Source organism: Pinus tabuliformis, chromosome 8 (genome assembly GCF_031772625.1).
Source record: "Pinus tabuliformis cultivar Carrire ecotype Pingquan chromosome 8, CPIR1, whole genome shotgun sequence".
Taxonomy (NCBI): Eukaryota; Viridiplantae; Streptophyta; class Pinopsida; order Pinales; family Pinaceae; genus Pinus; species Pinus tabuliformis.
The window spans coordinates 660,180,542-660,194,993 of NC_142294.1; the positions used below are offsets into that span (position 1 = coordinate 660,180,542).

At 34.5% G+C, this 14,452-nt stretch overlaps 1 pseudogene; it reads left to right on the top strand.

The window, feature by feature from the left end:
* Positions 1–9,169: 9,169 nt before the first annotated feature.
* Positions 9,170–9,664, top strand: LOC149237323 (SKP1-like protein 12 pseudogene; annotated as a pseudogene).
* Positions 9,665–14,452: the final 4,788 nt, after the last annotated feature.

Below are 14,452 nucleotides of genomic sequence, written 5' to 3' on the forward strand. Positions count from 1 at the left end.
TTAAAAAAACTATCCACTTCACTGGTGGGCTCTATGGTCACCATTTCGTGTGAGTGCAAAAAAACTAGAATCAATGGAAAATGGATAAAAAAAACAACGATGAGATGCATGTTCTCCATCTTTTCTTTGGATTCATTTTAAAATGAGAGTATGACAATCATAGTTAACATTTCCAAATCTATAACCATATACATGTGAACCAAAGTCAGCGTTTGGACAAGAATTTAGTAATGATGTGCTAATGACAACCTTTTTTCCTAGGGGTTGAACCCAAACATATTGCAATAAGAATATATAAGTAGTTCTATGTTAAGCTAGAGGTAGATTAAGGTTTTGGTATAAGTGAGGAGAAAAAAATTCATGGTAGAAAAACCAAAGTAATTTCAAACTAACTATTTTCTATAGCTAATAATAAATATCCCAAAGGGAGAAGTATTTTTTGCTGAGAAAATCATAAAGGAATAACCAATATCATGGTACAAGAGTGAGTGGAAACAAGAACAAGTAGGATTCTTGTGAACATGATATAAAGGACTAATACTCTATGTTCTATGGTATGAAAAAAAAAATTAGTATGTCATTTTGAGGTACATTACAATTTTTCACCTAATTCATCTTTAAGAAATGTCGAAATAGAGAGTATCAAATTTCTATCACTAAAGAAGTGTTTGAGGAAGTATAAAATTTCAACCAATCTATAACAACCTTTGAATCCCCTACCAATTATAAGTTTATATTATTGGAGTGACAATTAAAATGATGAACATAAATGATTGGTCCGTATTATTGTAGTACTTGTTAAGTAGTAGTATTTTTGTTCCTAAACTAAATTAATAATGGATGTTAGTTATTTTAGTTGTATTACTTACTATCTAGTCATATATTTTAACTTAGGATTAAATTAGTTGTTTATGTTAGATGTATTTAGTTGGGTCACTTAATATTGCTCACTTTCAGTAGTATTTTACTTGGAAAAGCTCGAGTGACTAACTTTTTTAGTCACCTAGTCACTAATTTCTCATTTTCTTCCAGTGAGTGATGACTTGGAGGGGTGATTAGGGCTCCTACACATGGAATGTATATAGGATTTGCATCGATACATAACTAGCACATCTTGGCCTTAACAGAAGTGATAATGTACATTGGGAAACATGAACTACATATAGAGATATGGGAATATATTAAAAATGTGAATATGCAAGATTAATATAAAAGTTATCTCTAATGGTCCACACCAAAAACGTTTTAATATATAATGAGGGAGATCCATACTGATCAATAAGTAAGCATGCTCTAAAATGCGTATGAAAACTTTTACAACATGAGTGATACTTTTGCATACATAAAATTGAATCTAATGATACTATGGGACCCCTTATATTGTGTGTACTAGTAGATCAATATCACGATACTTGCATCCCTAGCTAGGTCATAAATGACCAACATGATGGTGAGTTATTACCATTGTGGTATAATTAGTTTCAACTATAAAAGAGATGTATATCTAGAGATGGGAACTAAAAGTACATGCCATGACTAAAATAAATGGTTTTTGGGTCCTAGCTAGGAATATCACTTTTACATATATCATTCGAGAATTTCCTATTACAATGCCATAGTAATGCAATAGTCACTCTTTGGATCATCGGGATATAATTTATAAAACAATAACGCTGCATGATGGGTCACTTCTAGCAAAAAAATAGAATTCATTTCCAAGAATCTAACATATAAGGAGAGAGATGATATACAATGAGAAAGTCACCATCTCATTAGCCAATGCAATTTATGCTTTCAATATGGAATGGCTGATGATCTACGTTAAATGTGAAATATTTTATAATATTTTATAAAATTCAAGTAGATATAGTGGATAGAGGAATCAAATTTTTCAGTGCTAATGTCATCCGTGAGTCTCTTTATTATCATTGACTATAATGAAACCACTTCATGGATATCAAATAATCTTCAATTTGATCTCTTTAGTATCCAATATGATAATAATGTACATATATCTTTTTCATCATCTCCGTTTCCATTCACATTGAAATTAGAGATGAGCATGTTGATTTTGATTTGAATGATAATGTTGATGTATACTCTTTTAAACCAATTTAAATTACTCATAAACTTTTATTCTTTGATCACTTGTAACCATTATATATCTTGATAAGAATCAGAGGCTGCCACATTAGTATCTTATATAATTTCTATTTGTATTTATGAAATCTAGTGTTTATCATTTATATAGAGAGGTTGTTATTGAAAATCAACTTTCTTGAATGGCTATCTACTGTAACCTTAATAGCTTGTCCTTTCTATTTGGATTGGCCCTTCTCCAAAAATATGGATATCCCTAAGTAGGATTGCTAAGACTATAGATTGTGCGAAGGAGTGAACAATAATAAAATATTGAATGATCAACCAACTCCGGATGAGAGCACCCTATGGAAGCATGAAAAACTCCTTTCACATGTGGACAAGAAGAAGGAATTCAAAAAAGATTGATCGATTATCAAATATGTCCAATAAGGGTGCTCTCGTCACTGCCTCCCACCGCAAATTCCTATGTATTAACACAAAAAGTAGCATCCACCGTGACATAAATCCACCTGCAACCAAACAAACTACAAGACTAAGGTGATGGTCTGTCCACTCAACAAAATAATAATAAAATAATTTGACCCACCAAAACATGTGTTCCAAAAGGGGTGCACTCTAGCAAAGTGTTTTACCATGATAAAATAATTCTCTCTCCCGTCAAAAACACCCCACGTGGTACCAACATAACAAAAAATTACAAGTTCTACCTAGGCTTTAAATTATGGCACACCACCAAAAAGATAATATTACATCAAATTACATCATTCCAGACCAATGCATCTCAATACACAAAATTCCATGACTTATTAAGATGAATATGCTTAAATTTATTTGTAACAAATATCTTTGTGGTACTGAATGAGGTCTAAAATAACAACACTCTTTGTTTCTTTGGTATGAAAATAAATAATTGTTTTGAAAGGAGAAAGGTAACATGACATGTTATTAATACAACATGCTAATTTGTAGCATAAAACAACATGACTAGAAAAAAAAATTGAATAAGCTTCATTGGCCTTCATATCCTCTGCGGCAATTTCCAACACACTTACATAATATGGCAATGTTGCTTTATATTCTCAAGCTTGAAATGATCTATTTCCTTCATCCTTTGCCTCATTTTCTTGAGATAAAGACCTTTGTTTCAAAAGATAACCAACTCTACAATCAGTAACATATTTCAACGCTGATACCTTACAAGGATCCATGCAATAAAAATTGCATAAACTACCAATCAATCTATGTGAAACATGTACTAAATTAGAAGAGAATTTAATTTCTTTACAAGTATAGCAAGTGATATATAACAAAACATGTCAGAAGTATGTTGAGTTTCTATTAGAAATAGTTGGTGTTATGATTGTACAAGCTTTATTTAATACATTTTCACATGTCAAAAACATATGTTATTAGTCTTTCCAGCAAGTTGCCATCAGAAAATATACTATAACGGTTAATTTCATAATTGAGGGTAGTTTAATGTGATATCATATCTTGGTTATTTTAAAAAATGCAGTAATACGAGTCATCCAAGTTGTTGACACAGAACAGGGTTGTATCGCAGGTGCTTTGTTACAATAAAGAAAATTGTTGTGCCACAAGGATGCACTCTTCTAGATTATTTCCTTGGAAACTTGAAATTCCGTTCCCATGCTAGAAGGGATGTAATGAGAAATCAGAAGCTCCCTCCTATTGTGTTTGTTGGTTGTACTTAAAATTTTTAACTACAATAAACATCTTATGTAAAAAAAATTGGATCAATCATTTTCTCAAGATCTTTTTTAGGATTAATAGCTCACAATTTGACTCCATGGTAAAAGTTTTGGAAACATCTGTGGCAACCGCTTGTTAGTCTACAGGCATATCTCATAGAAGGTAAATAATAAATGGTTTAGATCATTCATTTTAACATAGAATATTTTCAAGATTATCTTTTACCATTACATAACACACTTTTTCATCTTCTATAAGTGCTAATTCATTTTAAATTAACAAGTGGGAATAGTGGTAAACATAATTTGTATCAACGTAAGGTTTTCTATTTTGGTAACCTATGTATTATGTTCCATAAAGCCTCCTTTCTCAACCAAAAAAACATATTAATTTTCTACGCATTCTCGTTCATCACACAACAATAGAGGAAAATGGGTGTTGTATATAATATTATTTTTAAAAATTTTAGCTACCAACGTTCAAGGATCATGCATAACTCCATACTTATTAAGCACCCATGTTCACAGTATCTTGCAATATCTAAAATTTTGACTGTCAGAGGCTACCCATTTGCATGTTCATTCTAAGTGGTCTAGGTGATCGAGGTTAGTCTCCAGATCACCTTCCCACCAAGAAAAAGATCTAGCCTAGCCATCTCGAGGATGAAGTGAATTTTTTTCCCGGTTCTTGACATGTGAATTACATCCCTTATGCAACAGGGCATGCTGGTCTTCTCTATATTGTTCCATCTTTATTGGCTAGTTCAACAACTTTTGAATAAATGCTAATATTTGGCCAAAGTTATAGCCTAATTCAATAGATTTTAATTTTCTTTTGATTTAGGATCAAATATAACTGTGTTTATTAGGAACACACGTTCTTGCAGTGGCCTTGGAAGTCCATTGCTAGTCGCTTACAAACATTTGATCATCATGATTTCTACTCTCATAATTGAATAAGTGATCGATTCAAGCTAGTATTTAAATGCATATCTAGACGGATCTTGGCTATATCTATTACCTTCAACCCTCAACCTAAGTTTATTCCTTCCCGGATCCATATTTGTATGCTTCCATATGAAGACATCGAAATCAGTTCCCGCCAAGGCCATAAAACTATAATTGTAGAATCAGTTGGTATAAAGAAATAAGTTTATAGTAAAAAAAATGAGGCATTTGTCGCAACATATACACATATTATGAATTGGGAAATATAACTATAGAGATCGCCAATAATTGAGAAATTGAATTTAAAGTTCTCAGTTAAAAATTAGAATCCCATGGTGAATGATATAAGGAACATCAAATTCATACTGAAAATTGAAATAGGAGGTATCAATACCCTAATGATGATAATGTGGAAAAATATGTTTTTGTTCTTCATCTTTCATTGAATCGTCATATTTATCTTCAATATGTGCAGAGACCGAGGGGGTTTCCCTTTTATTTCCACCTTCATCGGGAGTCTCCCACCCTTCAGCCTCCCTATTTGCAATCGAAATGACCCTCCGCTTCTGCACCATTTTTGAGCCCTCTCGACACCCCATTAGGGTAAAAGGCTTATGAATTATTTAAGCCCTATGAATTTTCTTTATAAGAACTTGGTTTCATGGGGCATCTTTGATCTGTGACGTCATCACTGGTGGGCTATGGTCACCATTTCGGGTGAGTCCAAAAAAACTAGAATCAATGGATAATGGATCAACAAAACAAGGACGAGATGTTTATTCTCCATGTTTGCTTTGGATTCATTTTAAAATGAGAGTATGACCATCATAGTTAACATTTCCAAATCTATAACCATATACATGTGAACCAAGGTTACCATTTGGACAATAGTTTAGTAATTATGTGTTAATGACAACCTTTTTTCCTCGGGGGTGAACCCGAACATATTGCAATAATAATATATAAATAGTTCTATATTAAGATAAAGGTATTTAAGGGTTTCATATAATCTAGGAGAAACAATTCGTGGTGAAAAACTATTTTCTATAGCTAGTAATGAAGTTCCCAAAGGGAGAATTATGTTTTGTTGAGAAAATCGTAAATGAATAATCATTGTCATGGCGCAAGAGTGAGTGGAACCAAGAATAATTAGGAGTCTTGTGAACATGATGTAAAGGAATAATATTCAATGTTGTCTGGTATGGAAAAAAAAATTGTATGTCCTTTTGAGGTACATTACATCTTTGCACCTAATCCATCTTTAATAAGTGTCAAAATAGAGACTATCGAATTTCTATCACTAAAAAAGCTTTTGAGGAAGTATAACATTTCAACCAATATATAACAACATTTTAATACCCTACCAGTTATAAGTTTAGATTATTAAAGTTGACAATTACAATGATTAACATAAATGACTCATGTATTATTGTAGTACTTGTTATGTAGACTTATTTTGGTTACTAAATTAAGTTGATCATGCATGTTAGTTATTTTTAGTTGTATTAATTATTATCTAGTCATATATTTTAATGCAAGATTAAATTAGTCGTCTATGTTAGTCATATTTAGTTGGGTCACTAAATATTTCCCACTTTTCGCAGTATTTCACTTGGAAAAGCTGAAGTGACTAACATATTTAGTCACCTAATCACTAATTTCTCATTTTCTTCGAGTGAGTGATGACATGGAGGAGTGATTATGGGTCCTCAACATGGAATGTATAGAGGATCTCCATCCATGTATAACTAGCAAATCTACGCATTAACAGATGTGATAATTTACCTTGGGAAACACGAACTACATCTAGAGATATGGGAATATATTAAAAAATGTGAATATGCAAGAGTAATAGAAAAACTATCTCTAACGGTCCATACCAAAAGTGTTGTAATATATAATGAGGGGGATCCATACTGATCCATAAGTAAGCATTCTCTAAAATGGGCATGAAAACCTTTACAAAATGAGTGATACTTTCGCATACATAAAAAGGAAGCTAATGATACTATGGGAGCTCTTATATTGTGTGTCCTAGTAGATCAATATCATGATACATGTATCCCTAGCTAGGTTAGAAATGACCAACATGATGGTGAGTTATTACGGTTGTGGTATAATTAGTTTCAACTATCATAGGAATGTATATCTAGAGATGGGGCTAAAGGTACATGCCATGACTAAAAGCAAATGGTTTTAGGCTCCAAGATAGGAACATCACTTTTACATATATCTTTCAAGTATTATCGTATTACAATGCCATAGTACAACAATAGTCACTCTATGGATCATCACCACGATATAATTTATAAAACAGTAAGGCTTCATGATGGGTCACTTCTAACAAAACTATAGGATTCATTGCCAAGAATCTAACATATAAGGAAAGAGATGATATACAATGAGAAAGTCACCATCTCATTATCTAATGTCATTTATAGTTTCAATATGGCATGGGATATGATCCAAACGAAACTTGAAATATTTTATAATATTTTATAAAATTAAAGTGGATATAGTTGATAGAGGAATAACAATTTTTAGTGTTGATTTACTCCATGAATTTCTTTATTATCATTGACTATAATGCAACCACTTTTTGGATATCAAATATTTTTCAATATGATAATCACGTACATATATCTTTTACATCCTCTCCATTTCCATTCAAATTGAAATTAGAGATGAGAATGTTGATTTTGATTTGAACGATAATATTGATGCATACTATTTTAAATCAATTTAAATTATCGATCAAGTTTTATTATTTGATCACTTTTAACTAGTATTTCTCTTGATAAGAAGAAAATGTTGCCACACTAGTATTTGATATGATTTCTATTTGTATGTATGAAACCAGTGTTTATTGTTTATATCGAGAGGTTGTTATTTAAAATCAACTTTCTTGAATGGGTGTTAACTTATGGTTGTAACCATTAAAGAAATAGTTCTTTTCTTAATGAAATGAAATTTAATTATTATTAAAGTAGGTTTTACTATAGTTATTTTATCACAAGAAAAGATGTAAAATGAAAATGTGTTAATATCTATCTATCTATCTATCTATATGTGTATGTATATTCATAGAAAAAATGTATAATCTATAAAATTAAGATTTAGATATTTTAGAATGTTCAAGTTTAAAAATTGTGAAGGTTACCTTAAACCAACACATGAATACTTTATAGGGGTTCTTTCTGATCCTTTGAATGGAATATATGAACCATGTCTATGTTATTTGCAATGGAAATGGATGTCAAGGCATAAAATTGGTGAATGAAATGAATGGCATTAAGTTGTAGCTAATATTTCTTAAGCTCAAGGAGTATGAAAAATTCATAAAATCCATTACATTTGTCCACTTCATAAGTATTAATCATCCATTTTGAATATAAAGGCCATTTCTAACCCTTGGAGATTAAAGAAGGTTCTCAAGTGAAGGCGAGAAAAAAAGACCTTAATCCTAACAATTACATGTTGGTATCAAGAAATATGGATAATTCATCTAACCAAAACATATGACCTATATAGTGTATTGTTCACCTCCAAGTGGGAGATGGTCCCTTGACTAAGTTAATTGTGAACCTATAATAGATATTAGGGTGCCACATATATGTTAAGTGAAACAACCAACCTTGTACATTAAATAAGGCTTACAATACTAAAGCATCATGAACAACACCTATCCATATAATAGTGTATTGTTCACCTCCAAATGGGAGATGGTCCCCTACTAAATTAATTCTTAACCTAAAATAGAGATCTTAGAGTGCCACAACAAGACAACCAACATTGTACATTAAAATTAAAATTATTATAACTTTTGTACATTAATCCATACATATATATATAAACCTATATATAAACCTAACAATGTGCATAACTATTTTTGTTGTATGTTTTGTATGCTTTTCACGACTATGTCCACATGTTTTGAGTTACATCGGGCACAACTAAGGGATCATAGGGTGTGGAAGCTCCCCTTACACGATTTTGTCCACATGTTTTAAGTTACATCGGGCACAACTAAGGGATCATAGGGTGTGGAAGCTCCCCTTACACGATTTTGTCCACATGTTTTAAGTTACATCGGGCACAACTAAGGGATCATAGGGTGTGGAAGCTCCCCTTATTTTGTGGGGAGTGGGGATTGTAGGAGAGAGACCGTCACGACCGTCGCCCTTCCAAAGTCAAGAACGTCGGCCTTTTGGCCTTTTGTTTGATTAATAAAATAATTCTTTTACGAAAACACGTCTATAACATCAATACCAAATCCAAATCGAAAGGATAATTGAGATAAATGATCTGTTGGCGATCCGGAATCTCGGTTGATCGAAGAAATAGTATACATCACGTTACCTCTGTAATAAACTTGGACATCAACATCATCGTTCAATTGCGTGGTAATGGAAACACAAACGAAGCAGGACGTTCGCAAGGATCAGATTGTCAGACTGAAGCGCTTCGATGGAAAAATATTCGCCGTGGAAGAAGCCGTAGCGTTTCAGTCGGTGATAATAAAGTTTGTGGCGGAGTACTTTGGCACTGAAGATCCCATTCTCGTGCCATCTGTGTCCACAGACATTTTGAAAAAGATTATCAAGTATTGCGAATACCATGTTGATCATCCCTTAGGTCCCTGGAGATCAGAAGAGGATGTTGACCCATGGTATGTAGAGTTTGTGAATTTGGATCTTCCCACTTTGATCGAACTTGGACTGGCTGCCATGAAACTGAATATCGCGACTCTTCTTGACTTGGTCTGTCGAACTATTGCGGGTGCACTTGCCGCTTTGAAAACACCCGAAAAAGCGCGAGAGGTGCTGAACATTGAAAATGACCTTTCTCCCCAAGACGTGCAGGCCATCAAGCGTCAAGCTCCTTGGGCTTTCGATAACTGAACTCACTCGAGTTTTTTATTATGAGAATCAATGACTAGCTTGTTTTTCTTCTTCTGTCGGAGAGATTTTATATTTAAATATTTAGTATTTTGTGAGAGGCTGCGCGGCAGGTTTGTTTTATAAATTTGTTAATTGTAATTCTCGTAATAGATTTTGTCACGATTATATTATTTTTTCTTTCCTCAATTTAACTCAGAATAGATTCGCGTAGAATGCCATTCGTATAACACGACTGTTATGATTTGATTGAATATTCTACATATATAGATGGAGGATTTTTTCAAATTTTGGAATAGATTTGAAAGGATAAATTATCTTATAACACATTACCGACCACATTTTCTCCCTTATTATTATCATACTTTCCATTTACTTGTTTTCATTTCAGATATTAAGAATCTCTCTTGTTAGGTCTTTTATTTCTTCCTAAAATGACATGATTCCAACCTCCCTTTTATTTTGGATCTTCCTTTCTTAGACTACATAGAATTCATTAAGTACCCCTAACCTCATCATCATATTTCACTTCCATTGAACTTAATTATCTAGTGACCTTATTAAATTAATTTAAGTGATTAGCTTCTGAATCCAAGGTAAAGCATAAGCCCAAACAATATAGATAAAAAGGTGCCTATCCCATCCAGAAAATACATGCATACAAACTAGGTGCAAAATAGAGATCCACAAGAGAGATGAAAGGAATTGATTTTTACAGCAAAGTGGATGTAATTTGTAGAAGAGAAGTTTCCCCAGAAGCAAGGTGAATTTTGCAGAGAGTTGTCCTTCACCATTTCCTTTGATTTTCCATTAATTGCAAATGTTGGTTTCAGAAAGTGTGTTTCTGGGCAAAACCCTTTTAGCATACTCTTTAGGAACACACGTTTTTGCAGTGGCCTTGGAGGTCCACCACAAGCCATTTACAAGCTTTTGATCATCATGGTTTCTATCCTCACAATTGAATAAGCAATTTGTTCAAACTAGTATTTAAATGCATATCTGCATAAATGTTGATTGCATTTATCCCCTTGAACCCTCAACCTAAGTTTCTTCCTTCCCGGATCCATATTTCTATGTGTCCATATGAAAACACCGAAATCAGTAACCTGAAAGGCCATAAAACTATATTTGCAGAAACGGTTTCCATAATTAAAGACATTTAAATTAAATGGGGCACTAGTCATGACACATACACATATTATGGATTGGGAAATATAACAACAGAGATCACCAATAATAGAGAAATCAAATTTAAAACTCTAAATACAAAATAAGAATCCTATTGGGCGAATGATAAAAGGAACATACAAATAAGACTCAATAGAAAAAGGGTATCAATCAATACCCTAATGTGGAAAAATATGTTCTTCTTTTGTCATGGCATCCTAATGGTCCATACCAAAAGTGTTCTAATATATAATGAGGCGAATCCATGTTGGACACCTAATCCTAAAGGGTTAGTGTGGAAGTCGAATGGAAAAAAGGAGTCCAAGAGACCTTGGGATCTGAAACCCAAGAGTCAGATATTGTACTATAAATGTAAATCAATTGTTAATAAAAATTGCATTGCATGATTTATCCTTCACATCTCTTGTGCTGTCCATGTGTGTTTAACATGGTATCGGAGCCACTTGTGTTTCTGTGGCCTGTTATGTGCACGTCAGTCCTGCACCTCTGCCCATAATTCTGTGTCTGAGCTGCTCATATCTGAGTGCTGCCTCTCTGTCATGCGTTTCATTCTCTGGGTTGTATACTTGAGTGTTTCTACCTCTGTCGCTGGACTGACATATCAGAGATGCGTTGGTTAATTCTCTGCGCATCCGTTTTGAACCATCACCGTCCTCCCACCATCGATGCTCTGCCATAACGCCTAAAACGGGAGCAAATTGGTCAAGGAAAACTCTACGCACCTCCAGAATCAAACTTTGGGGATTTTTCGAAATTTCTACAATCTCTGATTTCACTTTCACTAGCTGTTTCATCTAATTATGTCTCTGCGATTCTGAATCTGCGACTCTGAATCTGCTCTCTGTCTGCCATAATTGATTTTGCACTCCTTTCTGTGGGCATTCTGATGACCTCCCAATGCCTTCCTTCCTCCACATGTCTGTCATTACTGCATGGAGTACCCTAATGCTCATCTCTCAAGCATGTATGCGTTTCCACATAGTTCTCTCTAGCTGGGTCCTCGAACACGCTCCTGTCAACTTGCCTTGAGCTAGCTTGTCTCTCTGTCTATACGCCAGAAGTGCTCAGCAGCATTGCGGTGTTTCAATTCGTTTGGTGGTAATTCGTTTGGATGTGAAGCCCTGTAACCCCGTAAACTTGTGTCTCAATCCGTTCGGTCATGTTCTTGGCCCTTTTTTATACTTGCATAAACTGTGAACTAAAGTTTGTCACTCGTGGACGAGCTCCCTGTAGCTGTCAAAGATCTAGTTTCTACCAAGATATGTGCAAACTTTGTCATCACGGACGACCTTGAAACGGGCTATGGCGGAGGGGGAGTCCTCTATCCCGGTCTCAGCCTCGAAGACAACGCAATGCGATGGGATTTCCTGAGGAAAGCGTATTCAATCTTGAGCACGCAACTATTTTTGACAGTAATTGTTGCTGCAGCCATGGTTTTGTATTCACCCATCAATCTTTTCCTGGTTCAAACCCCGGGCCTCTTGTTGGGCATCTCCATCTTGCCTTTAATCTTGATGTGCCCTCTTTATGCCTATCATCAGAAGCATCCGGTTAATCTTGCATTGTTGGGAGTGTTTACTGTTGTTCTGAGCCTCACTGTTGGCATATCCTGTGCATACACAAAAGGAAGGATAGTTCTGGAGGAATTGATATTAACAACAACTGTGGTGTTCTCACTAACTGGATACACATTCTGGGCGGAAAAGAAGGGCAAAGATTTCAGTTGACCCAAGAGACTAATTAAGGCTGCTCTGCAAGAGGCTGCAAGGAAACGAGAAATGCGATATTCAAAACTCAAAAAAAAAAATTGAACGAGGAGTTAGGCGACTTTCCATGATGACATAACTGTCATTGTTGTATTCCTGGATCATGACTTAATCAGCAAGGGCTCTCGTCGTAGTTTATTGCAGTCAGTGAGAGGTGGTGGAGTAAGTTGATTGTATCTGGCTGGTCAAGTTTTCAGTTTTTTTATTTTAATATCCAAAAGTTTTGTGATCCCACACTATCAACATGACAGGACCTTCAGGCTGCCCCTGGATGGTGCAAATCCTGGGTGCAAAAGCTGAGTTTTACCTAAGTGCAAGTTAAAACTTGCATCTTGTTTAACGAATGATGCCCATAAGAACATTCCTGTACTTAACACGTCACTCAAGAAATTCACTAACTTATTTGGGCATCGTGATCTATATTTCTGTCAGTAGTAATTTAACCGTCTTTGCAGAATGAAAACAGGCAGCATTCAATATCCTCAGATGTGGTTTTCATTCTCTAAGATATCCCTTCTGATTATGTTGACATTAATATTTTTTGCAAGAGGATAAAAAATTAGTAGCTGAACATCATCTTCCCTCAAGCTATTCAATCTTGCACTGGGTATTAATTTACGACTATAGATCTGTGCTCAATGATGAAGGGTTGTGAGCATAATTTTCTACATGAAATAAATGCATGTAATCATTTGTCTTGCCTCAATTCTGTTTTCCAGCCTCATTGTCCTCATCCTATTTAGTTTTATCCAGATGAATGGTTTGTGTTCTGACGCAAAACAATATATGCACAGTAAATATCGATTCCAGACCGCGTAAAGCTCTACAAGAAGAAGCCGTGCAAGAAAGTCATTTGAACGTTGTCCAGATTTGATACCCGGGTGTAAGAGATAATCTTCTCTGAAAAGTGAGAGAATGTGTCAAGATCTTCCTGCACGTTGAAGGCCTAGTGCACTCCAGGATTAGCAGACATAAAAGACTTGTATTGCGGTATTCAACAACATTTTTAACAACTAAGTCTCAATGTTGAATAGTGTGAATGGGAACTGTGAGCAACAAACAATGGCATAATATTATACCAGAAGTGTTGATGGTTCTTTGCAACTAGAAGGAAATCAGAATAGCTTCTGAAGATTATAATTGGTCTCTACAGTGTGAAATTTCGGTTCTATTTGTATTCTGTTCTACTTTGCTGCGATAAAGAATAAAGTACACGGGTTCAACTTACAGTCATTGTGTGTAAATATTCTGATATATTTGGTACATTTGAGTCTTTGACGGCATGACTAATTTCTCAAGCACAAAATGTGTAAACCAGAGAACTGTAAACGTGAATGATGTTCTCATCTAAAGGGTGCCAATATGTAGCCTTGGTAGTTTTACCAGTGAAAACTTGATAATTGAAAAATCTGTTAGTGATTGGCTAAATTCTTAGTTGGAATTAGTTGAGTGCCTTTTTCAAAATGATTTTTTGAAATCTTCAATAGTTGGGGTTTGTCTAGACTTGCTGAGTGTTCATTTCTTTGTTGAGACAATGGCTAGATTTCATGATGTATTAGAGTTACTGAATACACTAATACACTCCACTATTGGTGGGAAGGTAAATGTTAGCAAAGACACTCTTTGTGACATTCAGACCTGCCTGCATGATGCACAAGAAAAGATCGATTTTTTGCAGCTTGAATCACAGCTACAGCAAGAAGAGCTACATCAAAATAGACACCATTCTGAACCTGTTTCTGTTCAGAACATTGAGACAACCACCCATCAGCAGCATGTCAATAATGTTACTGTTCATTCAAGTAAAGCAGCAATTGTAAATGCAGATGCAGAAACT